Source organism: Lynx canadensis, chromosome D4, assembly GCF_007474595.2.
Source record: "Lynx canadensis isolate LIC74 chromosome D4, mLynCan4.pri.v2, whole genome shotgun sequence".
NCBI lineage: Eukaryota > Metazoa > Chordata > Mammalia > Carnivora > Felidae > Lynx > Lynx canadensis.
In genome coordinates this window covers 63,919,939-63,933,972 of record NC_044315.2, presented here as the reverse complement: position 1 = coordinate 63,933,972, position 14,034 = coordinate 63,919,939, and positions in this window count along the sequence as shown.

Sequence of the window (14,034 nt, the reverse complement as noted above, 5' to 3'; positions counted from 1 at the left end):
AGGATACTCAGAATTATTAAAGTAGGTATAATTTCACCAACTTTGAAAAATCTAATAGAAATTAGTTAACTGTCATTGTAGCCTCTATCAAATCTTATCACTCCTTACAATCATTAAAATTCCAATGGTCCTTTTGTGTTTTGTGATTTAATAAGCCCTACTAAAATGCATACCCTAATTATACACTTCACCTAACTCATCAGTGTACATACTACAAGTGTTCATTCAACAGTCAGACAATTATTTACTGCGGTCTTGAATTTATAGCCAAATAGCTACAATTTAAGGAAAGCAGTTCTTTGCAATGTATAATGTTAATGATGCATGAGAATGCTTACAGAGGGCTGAACTAATAAAATCCATTTCATATCAGCCCATTAAATGTGTTTCCTTGGTTCAAATTGGCAAACCAACCAATAGAAGAGAACAAAACAGAATAAGGAAATAAAACATCTTGAAACAATTGTTATTCTTTTAAAATAATCTTTTGTGGTTTTAACTTGTGTGCTCTACAATGTGATTTTTATTGACACATATTTTTCTCTAGTGTATCACTAGCTGGTTTAATGTTATGTATTTATTGCAATTTTATAGCACCATTTCAAGTTTATAGAATATCTTCAGAATATGTATTTCATAAGTATAAGTATATTTTTCTTGTTAACCTTAAAAATAAAATAGCCAGTTATTTTACCAGCAAGATAAGTTTAGCAAAGGAACTACAGAGGACTGACAACTCAGAACACACAAGCCATGTGAAACCACAGGTAAATCTGAGTAACAAAGGAGGGGACAGTTACGTTATAGAGAAAAAGGAGGGAGTGGGAGGGGCTACTTTGAACTAAAGTCCATTAAAGGAAAAGGATTGGTTGGAGGGGTGATGATTTCTCATTGGCTGAGTTGTGGCAGCCTATGGCTAGGCTGATGCTGGACAAGGAGAGAAAATAAACTAGTTAAAAGTCACTTAAAATATCTCCATTTGTAATCAATACAGTTAAATGGGAGGGAGGAAACGGTTAGTGGATACTGATTTAGGAAATTAGGAACAATTGGTGTTGAAGAACTTCTCTCTATAGGCTGGTCAGAGAAGCCCTTTCCAACAAGGTGTGTTTTAATGTGAGGCCAAGAACAAGTGAGTCATGTGAAGAATGGGGTGAACAGTGATATAAGCTGAGGGGAAAGCCCAAGTTACAGGTGGGGGAAAGTCTTGGGCATGTTTGATGACCTACCTGCTGATGTCCAGTGCATCTGAAGAGTAGTAAGCAGAGGAGAGAGCATCACTGGAAGAGGTATAGAGGACCCACATTGGTTCCACCAGTTTCCTCACAACACCCAATTTTCTTCTTTCCTCTAGCTTGTGTTACATAATGTTACCTCCCTAACTCCTCTACCTTCCTCAGAGAGAACCAGAAAGAAAAGTCACTGTTGTGTCTAATTAGTTTCATCATATTTAAGTTCTATTTATACAGTCATTTGCACTTTAAAATATGTTGGGACAGGGGCACCTGGGTGGCTCAGTCATTTGAGCATCCAACTTCAGCTCAGGTCATGACCTCATGGTTTGTGAGTTGGAGCCCCACACTGGGCTCACTGCTGTCAGAGCAGGGCCTGCTTTGGATCCTTGTCCCCCTCTCTCTCTGCTCTCTCTCTCTCTCTCTCTCAAAATAAATAAAACTTTTAAAAAAATAAATTGAAAAACTATGTTCGGACATTTGTCCTTTCATTTGATCCTTATATCAACTTTCTGAGGCAGCTGATTCAGGACTTCAAACCTTACACTAGACTTGATTGAACACTAGGGTACAAATTTTTATTGTTATGTATTTTTGTTATCCATTTTCTAACACTGGCCTGGTCGGCCCCTTGTGTTTTCTGTATTTTGTTTTCATTTTCAAGTGTAATTGTCTTACATTGTAGTGCTCAGAGATTTCTACCTTGAGGAGAATTCCTGGTGTTATCACATGTCCTTCGGGGGCAATTTTCAACCACCACATTTGCTTGTCAGCTTGTTTTTGTGACTTTTTTGACACTCACACACACAAAAAACCATTTTTATCACAGATAAACCCTTAAGATTCTATAAAAATTCTCTTAGTTTTACTTTGCAAAGAGAAGTTGTGAAATATTCAGTCATATCCTTAGCTGTTCTCATAGAGTATTCAGTGTGTATGTCTAGAAGGACACCCCAGCATAGAGGAATTGCTCACACAGGACCACTGAAAAATAAAGCCCATGACTCTCAGCCTGCCATTGTGCAGGAAATTCTGTGCTAACTTGGGATTCTTCTTCATAATAAGCTCCCCAAGAAGATACAAAGTAGCAAAATCGAGCAATTGCCCTCATATTTCATAGGTCCTTACATTACTATGAAAAGTAATAGCTAAGAGTGGTAGTCATATAAGAACACAAGAACCTTCTGACCTTCCCCATGGTGTTTTAATATACTTGGGTTTGCTAAGTAGGAGAGGTTATTTTCCTCTTTGTTCTCATTCCTAGAATTCTATTATTTTCCATCTGGTAGAGGTAGAACCCTGGAATGTATATATTTACTTCATAGATAGGGCCAGTATATACACAATCATTCAGTCATTTATTTTTATTGAGATATAATTGATATCTAACATTATATTAGTTTCAGGTATACAAGATAATGATTCAATATTTAAATATATTGTGAAATGATCACCACAGTAAGTCTAGTTAACATCCATCACCACACATAGTTACAATTATTTTCTTATAGTGAGAACTTTTAGGACCTATACTCTTAGCTACTCTCAAACATGCAGTGTAATAATATTATCCATTGTCACCATGCTGTACATTGCATCCCCAGGACTTATTTCTTTTATAACTAGAAGTGTGAACCTTTTGACCACCTTCAGCCATTTTGTTCTGTGTGTCTATGAGCTCATTTTTTTTATTTTTTATTTTTTGTTTTTTAAGATTCCACATATAGGTGAAATAGCACTGTATTTGTCTTTCTCTGACTTATTTTGCTTACCATAATGCATCCATGTTGTTGCAAATGACAAGGTTCCTTCTTTTTTTATGGCTGAATAACATTCCTGTGTGTGTGTGTGTGTGTGTGTGTGTGTGTGTGTGAGAGAGGGAGAGAGAGGGAGAGAGAGTGAATTCCACATTTTCTTTATTGCTTCATCCATTGATGGACACTTAGGTTGCTTCCATGTCTTGGGTATTGTAAATAATACTTCAGTGAACATGGGGGGTGCATATATCTTTTTGAGTTAGTGTTTTTGTTTTTGCATAAATACCTGCAAGTGGAAGGGCTGGATAATATGGTAGTTCTATTTTTAATTGTTTGAAGAACCTTCATACTCTTTTCCATAATGGCTTTATTAATTTACATTCCCACAAGTCCATACCCTCACCAACACTTGTTATTTTTGGTAATATCCCTCCAATTGTGGTTTTGATTTTCATTTCCCTAATGATTAATGATGTTGAGCCCAATTATTCATCTACTATTTGGAACCATTTTGAGTACCTTCTATTCTGAATCCTATTCAAGGTGCTGGGAGCACAAAGAAAGATTTATAAAGAAAAACACAGAGACATACTAGACAAAAAGCTAAATAATTAAAACATGCAAGTATTGCATCCAAATAGGCAACATTTAAATTAGAATATAATAAATGCAGGGGCGCCTGGGTGGCTCAGTTGGTTGAGTGTTCGACTTTGGCTCAGGTCTTGATCTTCCGGTTCCTGAGTTCGAGTCCTTCAGCCGGCTCTGCACTGACAGCTCAGAGCCTAGCGCCTGCTCTGGATTCTGTGTCTCCCCCTCTGTCTACTCCTCCCCCGCTCACACTCTGTGTCTCTCTCTCCAAAATAAACATTTTTTTAAAATAATATAAATGCAGCAATAGTAGTATGCACAGGACAATTTGGGGTCACATGATAGTTGCCCTTGACCCAGACTATCTGAACTGAATCCTGAAAGATGAGTGCAATGGACTAAATGTTTCCTCCAAAGAACAGTTATGTTAAAATCTTAATCCCTAATGTGATATTTGAAGGTGGGGTCTTTGGGAACTAATTCAGCCATGAAGGTCGAGTTCTTCTGAATGGTATTAGTGCCCATATAAAAGAAACTCCAGAGAGCTCTCTCACCCTCTTTCTGCCATGTGAGGACACAATGAGAAGACAGCTGTCTGCATCCTGGCAGAGAGCTCTCGCTATAATTTGACCATACTGGCGCTCTGATCTTTGAATTCTAGCCTCAGCAACTGTGACAAATTTCTGTTGATTATAAGCCACCCAGTCTATGGTACTTTGTTAGAGCAACCTCAGCTAAGACAAGTAACAGATTAAAATTAAATTAAAACACTTGATAGATTTTATGTTAAGAAATCTTATTAAGAAGAAGCAAAGACATTATATAAGGAGTCAAATTTCAGGAATTAGATTATCCAAGGACAATTTAATGACATACCACAATTATCTCAGCATCAGTGTCTAAAATAATCTTGTATTTTTATTTTTGCTCTTTTGCAGACTTTCAGGTACAAAAACATCCCTGTATATGTTTGTATGCAAGCAGCTCTGTCGAACTTTATAGAAAATAACTATAGTAAAAAAACTTTTACTTTTGTTTTATTCTATCAAAAGTACATAAAATAAATCTTTTTGTAGTATCAAAAAAGAGAGAGAGATTTTTACCTAAACCTGCTGCTGTATTAGTTATCTAAATTTTACTTTGAAGGCAAAACCCAGAAAGTGGCTTCTTAGCACCAAAGTGCTCAAAATCCAATCTCCCTCTCTTCTTTCACCCCATAAACTTACATCTCTCTGTGTTATATTCCAATATTGCTCTAGGGAACACAATATGTATCTTTAACCTATCACACACACAAAAAACCTGCTTAGAGTTAATACTCTCCTGCATCGTAGAAAATATAAAAACATTGCCAGACCGTGTTTTATGCTATTATTGTCATGTTTTCATTTACATTACTTATGCAGTACACTACACAATGTTGTGTTAATATTTCTTTCTTTAAGCATTGTTTTTTTCAAAACATTTACTAGTTATGAAAGTTCAATCCTTTCTTGTATCTGATGTACTTTCCTTTAGCCCAAATAATTTTCTTTAGCACCTCATGTAGTATAAGTTAGCTGTCAAAGAATTGGGGTTTTTTTATTTAGTAGTTTCTCATTTTTATTTATTTTTATTTTTCCCATTGTTTTTTAAAGTTTTTATTTAAATTCCAGTTAGTTAACACAGTATATGGGGCGCCTGGGTGGCGCAGTCGGTTAAGCGTCCGACTTCAGCCAGGTCACGATCTCGCGGTCCGTGAGTTCGAGCCCCGCGTCAGGCTCTGGGCTGACGGCTCAGAGCCTGGAGCCTGTTTCTGATTCTGTGTCTCCCTCTCTCTCTGCCCCTCCCCCGTTCATGCTCTGTCTCTCTCTGTCCCAAAAATAAATTAAAAAAAAGTTGAAAAAAATTAAAAAAAAAAAAACACAGTATAATATTAATTTCAGGTGTACAATATAATGATTCAACACTTCCATACAATACCTGGTGCTCATCACAAGTGTACTCCTTAATCTCCTTCACCTATTTCACCCATTTCCCACCCACCTCCCCTCTGACAACCATCATTTTTTTCTCTATAGTTAAGAGTATGTTTCTTGCTTTATCTCTCTCGTTTTATTCCCTTTGCTCATTTATGTTGTTTCTTAAATTCACATTTGCGTGAAATCATATGGCATTTTTCTCTCTCTGACTTATTTCACTTAACTTATTTTCACTCTAACTTATTTCACTTATTACACTCTAGCTCCATCCAGGTCATTGCAAATGGCAAGCTTTCTTTCTTTATTATGGCACACATACACACATATATATATACACACCACTTCTTTATCCATTCATCATTCTTTTTTATTAATTTTATTCTATTTTTTAAATAGTGTTGGTTTTATCAGTAATTTATTAAAAATGACTTTAATGAGTACAATAGAATGTCATGCTGAGTAATAATTATTCTTTCTATCATGAGATCAGAACATCCCAGTTAGTACCACTCTTTAGTATCCAGGCCTAGTATTCTTTGAATATTATTTAATGTTGGGGCACCTAGGTGGCTCAGTTGGTAAAGCATCCAACTTCAGCTCAGGTCATGATCTCACAGTCCGTGAGTTCGAGCCCTGCACCGAGCTCTGAGCTGACAGCTCAGAGCCTGGAGCCTACTTTAGATTCTGTGTCTCCCTCTCTCTCTGCCCCTCCCCTGCTCAAGCTCTGTCTCTCTGTCTCAAAAATAAATAAAAACATTAAAAAAAATTTTTTAACATTTTTAATGTTTATTTTTTTGTCATTTTCCTCTGCTTTTTTTTTTAATTTTACTTTTTATTTTTTTTAATTTACATCCAGATTAGTTAGCATATAGTGCAACAATGATTTCAGGAGTAGATTCCTTAGTGCCCCTTTCCCATTTAGCCCATCCCCCCTCCCACATCCCCTCTAGTAACCCTCAGTTTGTTCTCCATATTTAAGAGCTTCTTATGTTTTGTCCCCCTCCTTGTGTTTATATTATTTTTGTTTTCATTCACTTGTGTTCATCTATTTTGTCTCTTAAAGTCCTCATGTGAGGGGCGCCTGGGTGGCGCAGTCGGTTAAGCGTCCGACTTCAGCCAGGTCACGATCTCGTGGTCCGTGAGTTCGAGCCCCGCGTCGGGCTCTGGGCTGATGGCTCGGAGCCTGGAGCCTGTTTCCGATTCTGTGTCTCCCTCTCTCTCTGCCCCTCCCCCGTTCATGCTCTGTCTCTCTCTGTCCCAAAAATAAATAAACGTTGAAAAAAAAAAAATTAAAGTCCTCATGTGAGTGAAGTCATATGATTCTTTTCTTTCTCTGACTAATCACAGCATAATACCCTCCAGTTCCATCCATGTAGTTGCAAACGGCAAGATTTCATTCTTTATGATTGGCGAGTAATACTCCATTGCATATATATATATATATATATATGTATATATATATATATATATATATATATATATATATATATATACATACATATACCACATTTTCTTTATCCATTCATCCATCAATGGACATTTGGGCTCTTTCCATACTTTGGCTATTGTTGATACTGCTGCTGTAAACATGGAGGTGCATGTATCCCTTTGAAACAGCACACCTGTATCCCGTGGATAAATGCCTAGTAGTGCAATTGTTGGGTCATAGGGTAGTTCTATTTTTAGTTTTTTGAGGAACATCCATCCTGTTTTCCAGAGTGGCCGCACCAGCTTGCATTCCCATAATTTTATTTTTTTAATTTACATCCAAATTAGCATATAGTGAAGCAATGATTTCAGGAGCAGATTCCTTATTGCCCCTTACCAATTTAGTCCACCCCCCCTCCCACAATCCCTTCAGTAACCCTCTGTTTGTTCTCCATATTTAAGAGTCTCTTATGTTTTGTCCCCCTCCCTGTTTTTATATTATTTTTGCTTCCCTTCCCTTAAGTTCATCTGTTTTGTCTCTTAATGTCCTCATATGAGTGAAGTAATATGATATTTGTCTTTTTCTCACTGACTAATTTCGCTTAGCATAATACCCTCCAGTTCCATCCACATAGTGGCATATAGCAAGATTTCATTCTTTTGGATTGCCAAGTAATACTCCATTGTATATATATATACCACATCTTCTTTATCCATTCATCCATCGATGGACATTTGGGCTCTTTCCATACTTTGACTATTGTTGACAGTGCTGCTATAAACATTGGGTTGCATGTGCCCCTTCAAAAAAGCATACCTGTGTCCTGTGGATAAATGCCTCATAGTGCAATTGCTGGGTCATAGGGTGGTTCTATTTATAGTTTTTTGAGGAACCTCCATACTGTTTTCCAGAGTGACTTCACCAGCTTGCATTCCCACCAACAATGCAAAAGAGATCCTCTTTCTCCGCATCCTCGCCAACATTTGTTGTTGCCTGAGTTGTTAATGTTAGCCATTCTGGCAGGTGGGAGGTGGCATCTCATTGTGGTTTTGATTTGTATTTCCCTGATGATGAGTGATGTTGAGCATTTTTTTCATGTGTCGGTTTGGCCATCTGGATGTCTTCTTTGGAGAAGTGTCTCTTCCTGTCTTTTGCCCATTTCTTCACTGGATTATTTGTTTTTTGGGTGTTGAGTTTGAGAAGTTCTTTATAGATTTTGGATACTAACCCTTTATCTGATATGTCATTTGCAAATATCTTCTCCCATTCTGTCGGCTGCCTTTTAGTTTTGCTGATTGTTTCCTTCACTGTGCAGAAGCTTTTTATTTTGATGAGGTCCCAACAGTTCATTTTTGCTTTTGTTTCCCTTGCCTCCAGAGACTTGTTGAGTAAGAAGTTGCTGCAGCCAAGATCAAAGAGGTTTTTTCCTGCTTTCTCCTCGAGGATTTTGATGGCTTCCTGTGTTCCATTGAGGTCTTTTATCCATTTTGGGTTTATTTTTGTGTCTGGTATAAGTAAGTGGTCCAGGTTCATTCTTCTGCAAGTCGCTGTCCAGTTTTCCCAGCACCACTTGCTGAAGAGACTGTGTTGATTCCATTGGATATTCTTTCCTGCTTTGTCAAAGATTAGTTGGCCATATGTTTGTGGGTGCATTTCTGGGTTCTCTATTCTGTTCCATTGATCTGAGTGTCTGTTTTTGTGCCAGCACCATACTGTCTTGATGATTACAGCTTTGTAGTATAGCTTGAAGTCTGGGATTGTGATGCCTCCTGGTTTGGTTTTCTTTTTCAAGATTGCTTTGGCTATTCAGGGTTTTTTCTGCTTTAATACAATCCATTCATCATTCAGTGGACACTTGGCCTACTTCCATAATTTGGCTATTATAGGTAATGCTGCTATAAACATCAGGGTACATGGATCCCTTTGAATTAGTATTTTTGTATTCTTTGGATAAATACCTGGCAGTGCAATTGCTGGATTGTACGGTAGTTTTATTTTTAACTTTTTGAAGAACTTCACATTGTTTTCCACAGTGGACGCACCAGTTTGTATTCCCACCAACAGTTCAAGAGGGTTGTTTTTGTTTCCCTGAAGATGTCTTTACTTAAAAATTTTTTCAGGACTTTAATAATGATGATCCATTGTTATCTTTTCTTCCTGCTTCCACTGTTTCTGGTGCAAAGTGAGCATCATCTGTATTGTCCCCCTGTAAGTAATATGTTCCTATTAAACCCAGCCAGTCATTTGTTTTTATTTCAGTTATTAGAATTTCATTGCTAGAATTGTCACTTTGGGTTTTCTATTTTTCTGCTGAGAATTCCATCTAATTATATTTATGAGTTATGTATAAAATTTTTAATTTCTTGAATATATTTATAATAATTGCCTTAATGTTCTTGTCTCTTAATGGCAATATCTGGTTACACTCTGTTTTGATTTCTATTGAGTACCTTTTTTCTAGAATATAGGTCACACTTTTTATGGGTCTTTTTTTGTGTGTGTCTAGTGATTTCTGATTGAGTAGTGAGCATTTTGAGTGATATGTATGAAGAGTCTATATTCTGTTATGTACCAATAAAGAGTGAATTTTATTCTATTTATTCTCTCCTCCTTCAGCCCCTAACTCTGTCTTCTTCTCTCAAGCCAGTAAGCCTAGGCTTTCTGCTCTCAGAGCTGCATTTGATTGGCAGCACCCTGCCCAGAAGTTACAAACTCAACACTCACCTGCAGCATTTCATCTTCGAACAGTAGATGCCTCTCTGGTTTCTGCCTGCAGTCTGTTGTTTGCTAGTGTTTTCAAATTTCAAATAGGTTTGCTTTTATGATATTACTTTATTTCCCCCTGTGAGAATGTTGGTACTAACCAGCGACTCTGCCATTATCCTAGAAACTCTTTTTATAAATTATATATTTTTCATTTGATTGAATCTTGAATAATTTGAATTTATTAACGATGAATCTCCATTTTGTGTATAAAACCAGTTAAGATTTATCTAGTCTTATTTTTTGTTTTTGTTTTCCAATCCCCTCCTGGTAGCTGTTAGCATCTTTTGCTCAGAGTGCCACGCATTAATAGGTATATGATGTAAATGTAATTACCAATTCAGTTATCTAGCTTCTTTTTTTTTTTTTTATTAAAATTTTTTTTCAATGTTTATTTATTTTTGGGACAGCGAGAGAGCATGAACGGGGGAGGGGCAGAGAGAGAGGGAGACACAGAATCAGAAACAGGCTCCAGGCTCTGAGCCATCAGCCCAGAGCCTGACGCGGGGCTCGAACTCCCGGACCGCGAGATCGTGACCTGGCTGAAGTCGGACGCTTAACCGACTGCGCCACCCAGGCGCCCCTCTAGCTTCTTTACTGTAGATATGAGATAGCCAGAGCTATGAGTAACCTAAGCAGTAAACTTTATATTTGTGCCCGTGTGTGTGTGTGTGTGTGTGTGTGTGTGTATAAATTTTACCCACGCCTAGGTTCCTACTTTCAGCATTCTGCATAGATTAATCTACAATAATGAAACACAATGTAGTTACCTTAGCTTCCTTCCTTAAGCTGGCCTGCATTACGTCAGGAATAAACTACCCCTGCCCTGTTGACTTGTGTTTGGATTTGTTACAACATAAACCCTGACAAATCTTATTTAGGTTAAGAATTTTAGTTAATTTACACACTATAAATATATCCATTTTAAGTGTGCAGTTCAGTAAGTTTTAGTAAATGTATAGATCTGTGCAACTGTCACCATTATTGTTTTAAAACACTTCCATCACCCCAAACTCTCCTTGTCAGTATTGTAGTCAATCCTCACTCCTATACTCAGTTGAAAGAAAACAAATACATGTCTCTATAATTTTGAGTTTTTTAGAAATTCTGTTTAAATAAAATCATATAGTATATAATTTTTATCTAGATTGTTTCACTTAGCAAAATATTTTTGAGAATTATTCATGTCATCACATCTATCAGTAGTCTATTCCTTTTTATTGCTGGGTAAGGGTAGTATTTTATCATATGTATGTAATGCATTCACTAGTTGATGGAAACCTGGGTTTTGCCAAGGTTTTTTTTTGTTGTTGTTGGTTGGTTAGTTGGTTTTTGGTATTGTCATTCATGTTTTTAAATGTTATACATTCAAAATGATAAGAAGATGCCAGTGCTGTCTTTGCAGTGTGATCTAATATCTTCCTTTGTGTGCAATTTTAATTTTTATACACTTATTTCCCCATAATGGAAATTCTTAAGAGATTTCACAGTGTAAGTACATCCATTCAGTTTCTTTAACTGATGTTTCTGAAGTGTAAATGATCCCCTTCCCCTCTAGGAAGAATTATTGTAAGTTTGTACACTTGTTTTAACATTTCAATATTTAAACCACTTGCAATCTGTGACAAGAATTTACTCTGCTATTTTTGAAAGTCCTTAATTAAGCTTTCCCCCAAATTTGACATGTAAAACTCTATATATCTTATTTTTCTATAATGTCATTAAGAGTATATAGGTCACAATCTGTTCTCCAATAACATTTAAAGAATATGATGCTAGGGGCACCTGGGTGGCTCAGTCAGTTGAGTCCAACTTCACCTCAGGTCATGGTCTCACAGTTCATGAGTTCAAGTCCGGCATGGGGCTCTGTGCTGTCAGCTCAGAGCCTGGAGCCTGCTTCCGATTCTGTGTCTCCTCTTTCTCTGCACCTCCTCCACTTGCACTTTGTCTCTCTCCATCTCTCAAAAATAAACGTTAAAAAAATTTTTAAACAATGTGATGCTCAAGCAATGAATTGCTATCACTAACAAATTATGCCTGAAAGGTCTAGCTCACACTAGTGACCATTAAATTAAATTAGTACTACATATCTTCTTACTTTTCCATAGACCCTTACAGTTTATGTTCTGCAGGTGGCCTTGCTTCAATCATACAAATGATTATCTGTGAGACCTTGCAGGGATAAGGGAAATTTTAGAGATATACCATGAACAGGTTCATTAAGCTTTTACACAGGAGTATACATATTCCTTCCACTTACATTTTATTAACCCACATTTTATTGGCCAGAGCAAGTTACATGCCTGCTTTAATTAGTTGCATGATGTATAATTGCACCAGGGAGGACAGCAAATATTGAGAGCAATGGCATAGTATTTTAAACAGGGCAATGACATGATCTTATTTATATTAGGGGATGAATTGTAGGAAAACAAGAATGGGGGTTTCCTGGGTGGCTCAGTTAGTTGAACATCTGACTCTTGATCCCTGCTCAGGTCATGATCCCAAGTCAGGTTCTGTGCTGACACAGCAAAGCCTGCTTAGAATTCTCCCTCTCCCTCTCTCTCTCTGCCCCTACCTGCCACTCTCTCTCATGTGTGGTCATGTGCATATGCATGCTTGCTCTCTCTCAAAGTAAATAAACATTAAAAAAAAGAATCAGGGGCGCCTGGGTGGCGCAGTCGGTTAAGCGTCCGACTTCAGCCAGGTCACGATCTCGCGGTCCGGGAGTTCGAGCCCCGCGTCGGGCTCTGGGCTGATGGCTCAGAGCCTGGAGCCTGTTTCTGATTCTGTGTCTCCCTCTCTCTCTGCCCCTCCCCCGTTCATGCTCTGTCTCTCTCTGTCCCAAAAATAAATAAACGTTGAAAAAAAAAATTAAAAAAAAAAAAAAGAATCAAACAATGAACTTAAATATATTTCAGAAGTCCATGAAAAGTATGGTCATGGCTTATACAGAGGTGCTGGAGGTGGAGAGAATTTAATGCATGGTAGCATCAATGTGACTTGCTAATGGATTAGATGTGGAGGATCAAGGAAAAGGATAATTCAAAGATGACTCTTAATTTTTTTTGTTTTCAGTTATTTATTTTGAGAGAGAGAGAAAGAGAGCAGGGGAGGAGGGGCAGAGAGCAAGGGAGACAGAAAGAATCCCAAGCAGGCTCCGCACTATCAGCACAGAGCCCAATATGGGGCTTGAACTCACCAACCATGAGTTCACAACCTGAGCCAAAATCAAGAATTGGATGCTTAACGAACTAAATGACCCAGGTGCCCCAACTCTTAAGTTTTTAAACTTAATTAAAACTTAATTAGCAATTCATTTGAGAAAGCATATAATCCAGGAAAGATGATTCACTATACAAGAAAATGAAACGTTTTTCACAACTACCATAGAAAAGGTACCAAAGCATTAAAGAATATATAAGACCTATGCTGTACAAAGTGATACAAGGCCAAAAAATATGAATATTTTACAAAGTAATTATAGTGCTAATAACACATAAGGAAGAACGTATTAAAATGGGGAAAATATAGACTAATAAACTTAAGGTAGATTTATGTGAATAATCTGAATTCATACTAGCAAATTAAAATCCAGGGGTGCCTGGGTGGCTCTGTCGTTTAAGCGTCCGACTTTGGCTCAGGTCATGATCTCCCGGTCCCTGAGTTCGAGCCCCGCATCCGGCTCTGTGCTGGCAGCTCAGAGCCTGGAGTCTGCTTCAGATTCTGTGTCTCCCTCTCTCTTCCCCTCCCCCACTCATGCTCGCTCTCTCTCTCCCCCTCTCTCTCTCTCTTTCTCGCTCTCTCTGTCAAAAATAAACTTAAAAAAAATAAGACACACCAGTCTTTAAATAAATAAATAAATAAAATCCAAAGAACCTTAAAATAATAATGTACAATGACTAAATAGTGTCTAATCCAAGAATGCAGGTATGATTCAAAATTTAGGAAATCTGTAATAATCACAAAAATAGTTCAAAAGAGAGTATAAATCTTATCACCTCCTACCCCTGTTTGTCCTATGAAGTTTACCAAAGTCTTTGTTCTTAGAATTTCTTCCCAGAATATTTGCCTAACAAGGCAGATAGAACAATGAAATTCAGCTACCTTCCACTCAATTTTTCCTAGTCCAAATCTCTAGTGAGTAATTTATGTCTCAGTGATCTCCAGTCTAATTGACTCTCAGTTTAAAGGGCCCCAAGCTTCTCTATGCAGGATTGATTACCTTAGAGTATTTCCACGACAAGGCAATAAGTGTTTCTGGGTTGTTTCATTTAACATTTTTTGCTACTTTTTTCCCTATC